At 36.9% G+C, this 10,370-nt stretch overlaps 1 long non-coding RNA gene across 1 annotated transcript; it reads right to left on the bottom strand.

Moving 5' to 3' along the window:
- Nucleotides 1–1,504: 1,504 nt before the first annotated feature.
- Nucleotides 1,505–5,730, bottom strand: LOC144305062 (uncharacterized). Its single transcript, XR_013372096.1, has 3 exons — nt 4,210–5,730; nt 3,816–3,952; nt 1,505–1,753 (listed from the first exon to the last, which is right to left on the bottom strand). It is a non-coding gene; the product is annotated as an uncharacterized LOC144305062 (long non-coding RNA).
- Between the last annotated feature and the right edge of the window lie 4,640 nt (nt 5,731–10,370).

The following is a 10,370-nucleotide window of genomic DNA, read 5'->3' as shown; positions in this document are numbered from 1 at the left end:
ATTATATGGAATAGTTTAGAATTATTGGATACTTGACACTAAAGATTTAAACACTCGTCAAAGCTTTTAGTGTTGAGGAAAACTTAGATTTCAGTTAGGGTTTTTTTCCCCCTAAATTGCTTTTAACTTGTTAAAAATTCAGCCACAGGTAACATGTATTTTTGAAATTTAAAGATTTATTCTGACTTCATTTGTGAGTTTAAAGTCCTGAGAAACATATGGTTTTGCATTTTGTTGAGTGAACTGCATTTAATTTTAAAAGAGATCAGTGCAAAGGACCTTACTTTTCCACTAGATTCTACAAAACATCAAGTCTGGATCTGATATGTGAAATTCAATATAGAATTTTAGGTGTTTAAAATACCTAGGAGTACAAAAGAAAGGATAAGTGTGTTCATTAAATGTACATTTAAGGTACCATTTAACTGAATATATTTATAAGGAATTGAGCTTTTTATATTCAATGCAAATTTGTAATACCCAACATCATAATAGAGTAGCAAGTGGGGATGTTGGCTGTGGAATGGACTTGGAAAGTAATTATTTTCTGATGATCTGATTATTTCATCGTAATGTTATACATGAAACTGAAAAGCATATAGCTCTTCTTGGGGCCAGGACAAGGTAGCTTTGCATCTTGATTGTGTTACATCAGTTATTTTGAAAGAAAAATGATCTATCATCATCTATCAAATCTCAGTGATGACAAAGCTTTATTGATACAAATCATTTGTCCCAAAATTTTGATATCAGGAAAAAAATTAACTAGAAAATATTCTATTAATTTCAAAGTCGTAAATATACCCATCCTCTCTTTTTTTTTATCTCTTATCTCTTTTTTAAAGTCATCTTCTTCTTGATAATCACTTTTTTTTTAGATTTTGTTTGTTTCTTTGAGAAAGAGAAACTGTGAGAGAGAGAGAGAGAAAGTGTGCGTGAGCATGAGCAGAGGGAGCCTGCTCCTCCCTCTGCTCCTCCCTGCTGACCTGGGATCCATCCCAGGACTCCGGGATCAGGACCTGAGCGGAAGGCAGACGCTTAACCGATTGAACCATCCAAGCACCGTTGGTAAACATTTTAGAAAATATATTGCAACATGTAGCTTCTCTGTTTTCTGAGGGCAATGGTTAGTATTATAATTATCTGACAGTTTTTACTTCAAATGTCCCTTTTGAGATAATCAAGTCTAGTTAATTTAGACTTTCATTAATTTATATTTGTTTTATTGAGTATCAAACCTAGAAACAGAAGACGTTTAAGCTCTGACATTCAAAGGCTATGAATGAAAAGTCATTCTTATAAGCCAGAAAAAAAATTGACTTAGAAAAATAAAAGTGAACTCTTTTCTACTTTGAAACTGATGCTTCCCAGTGCCCAGAATGAAGTGGACAGCAGGTAGTAGCTGAACCCTTGAGCATTGTTATGGAATTATAGATATTTCTGGCACCTAGACATATGTACTAGAAGTTTTGTGAAGTGGTACACACTTGAGTCATTATTTGTTTGAAATGTTTTGATTTATTATGAATCAGTCATATCCATATTCAAATAAAAATATAAAAATCATTTCAAAGTCATATATAAATAAGAATGGACACATTTACTGTCTCCATCTGCACGGTAAGTGATAATTGTTGCCATGGGCTGTATTTATGGTGAGACACAAGTGTTTTATAATTGTGTCAGAGGAGGTAGGATTCTGTAACTTTTTTGTTGAATTTTTTCAAGCTCCTGCTTGCATCGTAGAATTTACCTGCAAAATGAGACACATAAGATATTTCATATGAGTTTCACCCTAAGATGTTGCAAGGTGGGTATTTGGATAATCCGCTACTATGTCAAGTATTGTTGGAGCAATTCATATGAACTTATGTAAACCACTAGGGCTAATGCTAATAACAGAACCCAATTACATGAAATGATAATTTTGTGATTTGAAGAAACTGGTTTTTCTCCAAAGAGGCAATTTTCTGTCTCTGGAGATAAAACTCTGTCAAGCATTTCAGAATTTATAAAATCTTTTTTAAGATCCACAATAAGGCAGGGGGCAAGCCATGAGGTCTGGCAAGACGCTACCAGCCTATCAAGGACATGCTAGTTTAAGGAAGTGTTTAATCACTTTTATTATTATTATTATTATTATTATTATTATTATTATTATTTTTAATCACTTTTATATATGTTTCTAAATATATATGTCCTTTTCTGTCAGGAAGAGTAAATTTATTAAGGAAGTATTTGTCTCTTTTAATAATAGACTAGAAATAACTCATCAGTTTGAGATCAATACAAACTTGGAATGCTCGTAGGCATATATTAAGCGCTGAAGAAAGGACAGCTGCCAACTCATTGGCTTTTCGCTGGTCTCTAATCTTTATATTACAGAATTCAAAACTACTTTCACAGAATATGAGATTTGGGAGGAGAGACAGGACAAATCAAGTAATCTCCCCATCCCTCTAGGATTACAATTTTGTGGACATTATATTGACAGCTCTAGATAAATTAACTTCTAAAATAAAACAATTTTATGACATTTGAATGGGTTTCCTTGTTGCTAAAGCAATAAGCTTCACTGATACAAATCTGAGCATAACATATGGTCTCAGCCTTAGGCCAGGGTGTTCCATTTGAATTATTCCAGGCTTTTCCTTATAGTGCTGTGCTTCAAACATGAATCCAATTACCAACTGCAGTCAGGCAATTGAAAGGCTGCAGGAGAAATACTCTAATAGATGGGGAGGTGGGTAAAGGACTATGATTTGTGTAGTAATCAGCAAGAGAAGGTCAATTGTAATAGAATAGACTGGTTTCCAGGACAGAGCTAATGTAGGATGCCTTCTACTCCATTGAGGGAGGCTATCAATAGATTTGTTGTTTTCATTACCAAGAATGTCACTTACTGACAAGATAAATAAAGTGTGAAGAGGCCTGTTGATGGATCAGATAACTAAAACCTAGGTCTTGGCGAGCAATTAGCAAACTGATGACCTGTTCGAAGACTGGGCTTGGGAGGTTAAAAGAAAGGTGTTATGCAAATGTCTACTTGGGAAGAATAGGTTTGTGTTTTAAAAGATTTATGTTCAAACTCTAGGACTCATAAGGGGAAGGCTGAATAAATACGCATCTCCCCAAGATGCACCGTTTCTCTTTGTTCTGTAAATTATTGAGTTTCTTCCTCACTGAGAAAAGAGAAATGCAAAAGAATGCCTACTGATCATACCACACATATTACTTTTTAACAATCTACTTCCTGAAACTGGTAGGACCCTGGAAAGTCTAGCAGCAAAAGAACATATTCAGTTCATGAGGCCTCTGTTTTTCTTGGAGTCTTGTGAGGAGTCAGTCACATCTCCAGATGATTCTTCTTATGAATTATAGTAAAAGCAAAACAAATGGCACTGTGAATCTAATGACTCAAAAGGCTTTTAGCAGAAATATCAAATATATTTTTATAAAGATAAATCCTAGGCCCAAGGTCTGACTTACCCCAGGCTAATCTTATAGGAGTTCCTGTCCTCACTCCTCATGATAACCCATCAGACTACAATAGAGCTTAGTTTAAGCTTTTACTCCAAGGCTGGGCTTCCTCCACTCCTCAGTCAAAAATATCCACCAGTGCACTTTGCTTCCGCTATTGGGCTACCAGCAGATCACCTTAAACCACGATTTATATGTAAATTGCCATGGAAAGAAGTAGAGAGAAAGTAAAGCCTTACGGTGTAAATACACAGCACTGCAATTGAAAAAGCATACCATAGTAAAACTAAAACAAGGGGGAAAAAATACACTCTCCCGCCCCTTCTACAGCATACCTTGGTGGCCTTTTGACGTCATAGGAAAGCGCAAATCCTAATACTTTCACAACAGCAGTAGTTTCGTTGAGTGAGGCTCTCCTTGACTGCAGGCACTCACTTATACCCAATCATCAGCTGAATCTCAACGTGAGTGGCTGAAAAGGCAACAGGACATTGAGATGCACTCGGTATCAAGGATCTTACACTGAGAAGACTGATTGCTAACAGGACCAAATGTGCCGCTACAAGCTCTCAAAAATTCCAGTTAAATATCAAAAGCCTTTTAACTAATAAAAAAACAAAACAAAACAAAAGCCACTGTGTTAATAGAGCCATCGTGGCTTTTGGCACAAACTAGATGAAGGATGTCCCTGGGAGTGGCCCGCACAATGCGGGGCAGCCATCTGCTCACCATATCTGATTGCTGCTTATTCTGTGCGAGCTCTCCTGCTTCCAGCACTTAGGAGCCATTAGCTGATGCCCAAGGATCTTGATGCTGCACTTCACCGGGCAATTAGAAGAGGCCAGAGTCCATGAGCGCCTCAAGAGGCAAAGATCCGCCTCGCTAGCAGCTACATTTGAGTCAAGCTTTAGAGCACAAGAGAGCATCACATACATACGTCTCTAGGAAAAAGAGAAAGGTTCTTAATGCCCATGTCAGGGGAAGATGCAATCTTTTCTAGCAGAATCTCCTTCCACTGCATTCTCTAAAAGTCAAGGAAGTCAGTTTCCACATTTTTCTGGGCCAGGATTTTTGATGGTTGGAATAGAAGTGTTTTTAATTGCCTTTGTCACATGCTTCCCTAAGCAATTTATTTTCCCAGCAGTTACAACTGTCTTTTATTGGTTATTTGGTGAGCATAGCCCCTGGCTCCAGCTCAAGTATTTAGTTTTTAAACATCAGGCTGCTGACGATGCTTCTTCTGTTGGTGTGAAGGGGCACAGTCTAGAATTCTTTGACTTCCTCAAGCAATTTTATTTCCTGTTATAAATTTAAGAATATGTTCTTATTAAACATTTTGAATGGATTATTCGGTACATTTTTATGTTCAAAGAGATTTTTCTCTTAACAAATGAGTTGAAGGGACAAGACTCACGTATCGTTTCCTTCTTTTTCTGACCTATTTCTTCTTCAAGTTCCGCATAGGGTTTGTTAACTATGGGAAGTAAAGTTAATGAAAATGTTTGTTCTACAACAAGAGTCCACATATTTTCAATGAAATTTTGTTTTTTTCATTATTTCTTCTTACATCAAACTTTTTACGTAGGTGTGCCTCGCTAGACAATGCTTTCTCTAAATAAATCTCAAGTAAGTAATGAACCATGCTCATGGTAGTTTTATTAGTACCTGTTTGCCATGAGAAATTATAAAATATTAATTAAACAAATCAATTCCCTATTTAAGTAATAAGAGGTCAGTAAATAAAAGACTCTTCCCTTGTGGAAGATCTAAAAGAGAGTTCTCAGATTTCCTTTGTGACATTAATATACAGTCGATACTTTTGATTCATTTTTTTTCTCTTCATCTCTTCGTGATCAAACTGGAGAAGATATGTGGCATTTAGAGGGCATTTTAACTGAACCACAAATATGACCAAGAATTGTTCATGGCCCAGAAATGGCCACTCCACAAGGAATGATCTGTTGTGCTACTGAATGCTGACATCAATGCATCATATTTATGACAGCAAAAGGAAATCAGAATTTGTAAGTGAACTCAGGATGTCAAGTCACCAATCCATAACACCATACATCTCAAGTCCATTGAGTCAATGCCACACAAGAACTTTCAAGCTCTACCCATTGCAAATGAGGTTTTCACAGTGATAGTGCAGAGTTGAAAAGTCCTAAAAAAGACTGATTAGTTGTGAAGGAAAAGTCTTGCATATGGAAGTAATAGGTACACAAAACTATCTTGGTGTAAGTTGTATAATAAATTTTATTTTAAATACTTTTCCAGCACTATGATGATATTTTCCCCCTTAACTGGATATTTGCACAATTCAATTCCTCCTCCAAAACTTAAAATTTAGATTCTTTTACCCAATTTCTAGCTTTGGCATACTTTGAATTGCTTAAAGCCAAGTGGCTTAATATTAATCATTAACTTAAATCAATCAAAGCCCAGGAAGAAATTCCAATTAATTGAGCAATAACCAAATATTTTTTTTTCATTTATTGTCCTGACAGTAGAGCTTGGAGGGAGGACTACAAAGCTACTAACTTTTATAGTGAAGACTCTTCAAAAAAGACAGACTAAATCCTGAGTCTTGATTACACACTACAAGGGAAGGACTAACTGGATTAAAATTCTGTAGGATAGGGTTTAAATTTAAAAAAGGAAGTCCTCATTATGATGTTTACTCAGGGAAATAAGTCAGAGGCCAAACTTTCTGGGATATGAAGGCAGATCTTCAAATAACATTTGAGAAAGGACATGAAAAAGTACCAAAGGCTAGCATATATCAGGTGTAGCAACACATCCTTGGAAGATTCTGAATCAAGAAAAAGACAGCTCCCCAAATTACTGACCATTACATAGCCGCTGAAACAATTTATATGAGCTCAACCTAGCTCCATTTTATAAGCCATAAACTCAAGTGCTCTCTAAACACCTGATAATTTGCTCGGCGTGGGGGAAACAAGACTGTATAAAGCCTGATTCTGACTGCTAGAGTTTTCAGTCTACCTATAGGGGCACAAAGGAAACTGAAAATAAAGGGTGACCTGTACTAACTCCAAAAGAAAACTGTAGAAAATAATATACAGTCAGATTTCAGGGTCATTTCAGAAAATATAATTTGTGATTTTTAAAAAACTTATTTTTGAAAGCTAGAGCTTCCAAATGTTTGGCTTCTTTTCCTGTGCTCTTCATTTTATTTGTTTGTTTGTTTGTTCATTTATTTATTTATTTTGCATAGAATATTTTCCTCCGAGGTTAAGATTAAAAATTAGTCACACATGATGCCTCTATGTTTGACAGTCAAATGTAAATTAATCAATAATCAATAATAATAATTCCAAGTAGAAAGCAGCTTCTACTTTGGGTCCTCTGGATGGTAATGGCCCATTTCTACGTTTCGTTCTGGACATGATGGATCCTTCTCTTCATCAGACGTCATCTGTTGCATATTAGTTCCTCAGGGGTTGAAGGACCTGAACAAATACAGAGTCTTGCACTACATTATATTATCCTTATTAGTGGGAAATTCAAGTCTGGAGATCAGTATTAAGCCATTCCCTAAAATTTGCTTGTTCTAGGAGAGGGACCCCAAAGTGACCTCTGATCAAGTTGTACTAGAAGGATTTTACCCTTGCTACTAATTAAATAAATAGCTGCATTGGCACTATTTTTCTTTATATCCAGTTATGACATCAGCCCTCTCAAGGAACTTAAAGACAAACAGAGTCAAGTTCCCATTTAAGCAGGAAGAATGGATTTTGCATACTAAGGTCCTGACCTCTGGCATCTAGTGTGCAGGAGCTTATTGCAATTACTATACCAGTGTATCACATGTCCGAGGCTCTTGGCTGAAGCTCGAAGAGGGCAAAAGGGAAGGCTTGGTAAAACTCATCATTCAAATGTTGTTACCTGCTTTTCCTAAGGCAGTTTACCTAAGAGCCCCAGGAGGAGCAAGAATGGTGGCATAACACATCGGTTGGTCCTGGTGGGAAGCACCTGAATGCACACTGGCAGATATGCAGAGGGCTTGGGACGTCCGTCAACCTTGGAGGCCATGTCTGGGTAATCCCTTTATGTCCGTCACACATAGTACATCTGCTGCTTCTGCCCCATTCTTTTTGTATGTACATTAATAAGTGGCATCCTATGCAAATATATTCCCCCACTGCATGCAAAAGGATGATTACCATAATGATTCTGAAAGTGTTCATTTCAGAAAGGAAATTCTGTTTCTCAAGGGCACAGTTTTGCCCCCTCATATATGTTTTTGAATTTCCAATATAAATACATTCATCTCCTCCCCCCTGAAATTATTAATGACACTTTCTAAGCTCTATTTGCCTCTTCATAAAAAGTCTCAATAATCTCCTTTGTTGCATCACAGCTGCAGAGTAACCATAGCAACCGACTTAAGTCACAGAAATAGTTATGTGCCTTCTATGTCTAGAATGCGCAAATGACAAAAAAAAATGCTATTAAAGTACATTAGAGAAAAGAAGTTTTCTCCATTTTACAAATATCTTCATTTTTGACAATGCCTTTGCAACCATTTTCCTTGGATACATCATTCAGTATATATGTTAGCCTAACATATATATACTGAATCATTCAAAATCAATGAAGATTACATCAGACTCACAGATAAGGGGATAGGTGGTCTGGTTTTGTGGTCACAGTCTTCACTATTGAAGAATTGAGTTATTTGGGTCATCTGCTGTGGAAAAGCAGTAGATATTTTGATCTCTGGATCCACTCTCCCTCAGCAGTATTAGAATATCATATTCTGATTATTTTAAACCAAAATCTGTCAGGATCCCCTTCAGTTACAGGTCATGGTCTGCTTTTGCTTTTCTTTTAATAAAAAAATATTTTGGAGTAATTTCAAATTCACAGAGAAGTTACAAAGTTAAAACACAATCTTTATATGCTTCTTTCCCAGTTTTTAGTTTCCCTAATGTTTTCATCTCACTATACTATTACATATATTTGTCAAAACTGCGAAAGCCTTGGGATGTTACTATTGGCTGAACTCCGGCTTTTATTTGGAGTTCACCAGTTATTCTACTTTTTAGACTCCAGGATCTAAAGCAGGATATTTTTCATGTCTATCTCTTTGAGTCCGTGACAATTTATGTCCTTTCTTGATTTTAGTCTTAAGGTTGATTGCAGAGCATATTCCTCAGTTGGGCTGGGGCTAAAGCTTTCTCACCATGGGGTGATGCACTTGAGGATGGAGAAGAGTTCCTGTTAACCACATCATGTCAGGTGGCTCTTGGTATCAACATGACCGAGCACTGACGATGTCAACCTGGTCACTGAGTGAAGGTAGTGCTTGTCAGCTTTCTCTTCTGTGAAGTTACTATTCTGCTCTTTCCATGATTTGTTCTTTGGACACAAATCACAAAGCCTCACCCATACCCAGATAAGTGGAGTTTACATTCCATTTCTAGAAGGAAAAATATCTTAAATAGATCTCTTCATTATTTGGAATTCCTTTCCCTCTCATTAATTTTTTTTATTCATTCAATCATTTAGACATATCAGCATGGATTCCTGCATACTGCAATCCAACACTGCACCATTTATTCTGTTGCTCAAATTGTTGACACTTTGGCCACTGGAGGCTATTTCAGGTCGAATCTAGAGTGTCTTTGAGATAACCTTGTCCTTTTGATTTTTGAGCACTTATGTTGTTTTCTAGCACTGCCAAATGCCCTTGGCCCATCATGTGTTTTCCCTGACTCCACTCTAGAATTAAGCTATCTCTCCGAGGAACCTTGGTAGCTTTTACAGGAGAATGGTATTTCAAAATCCAGATTTGGATCCCGATTTGTTTTTGGAGTTAAACCCATTTCTCCTCTAACAAGCACTAGCACTAACCTGCTTGCTACATACAGCCAAAGGAAAACTACCTATTCTGAGTTTTTCTCCTCTGATTTGCCTCAGTTCACAATGAGTAACTAGAAACAAAGGTGCATTGCCTTGAAATCACTGAAAATTCATATTTTTATCTCTCATAATATAGGAAACTCATGAGTTTATAACGATAAAACATTAGTGGGAAGTGCTATTTTAACAGTTTGGGTGCTTCCAACTTCAAGTAACAGATTTACTGAATAAAATTATAGTGTTACTATCTTGTACCAGGAGTAGTCGAGGGCTGGTTAAAATTGGCAGCTGGGCAATATGAAGGTTCTGGTTGGCTTCATTGTAAATCTCTTGGCTGCCCTTCATGGTCGCAAAATGTCTGATGCAGATCCAAACCACATATCCTCAAATAACTATCTCTAAAAGCATGAAGAAAGATTTATTTCTCCTTGGGCATTTTTTTGCCTTTTATCAGGAAAGAGAATCTATTCCAGAAGTCACCGAGAAACTTCTCCTTATGCCTCACGAGGCAGAACGGTGTTCACTAACCCAAAAAACATCATTGACAAAGGGGGATGGGAGCAACACTACTCATTCAGAAACTCATCATGATTTTTTTTCCTGGAGTTCAGGGAGAGGGGTCCCTCCCTTCGACCATGGCTGCCCAACTCACATTGGAAAAAAACGAAGTGTAAGCAAGAACCAAATGACAGATGGTTGCTAGGCATTATGTCATAACATTATAAAACCTGCATTTGCACAATGTTTATAGTCTCAGAATATTTCTTATTATCCCCGAGCAGTGGAAAGATAAAGCAACATTATGATCTTGCTGACCATTGGTCCATTGGTGTGGATGTTGGAACGAGTGTGTAAATCTTCGTAGGAGACGCAGCTGCATTATTTGGGACTCAGACTGACGATAAGTTAAGAATGTAAATAAATCAGAGGAAGGATGTTAACGTGGCATTATATCAATATAGGCCTTTGGATAAATAGTAAAATGAGTGACATCTGCTAAT

The sequence above is a fragment of the Canis aureus genome, chromosome 35, assembly GCF_053574225.1.
Source record: "Canis aureus isolate CA01 chromosome 35, VMU_Caureus_v.1.0, whole genome shotgun sequence".
Lineage (NCBI taxonomy): Eukaryota > Metazoa > Chordata > Mammalia > Carnivora > Canidae > Canis > Canis aureus.
This window is presented reverse-complemented; position numbering and strand designations above follow the sequence as displayed.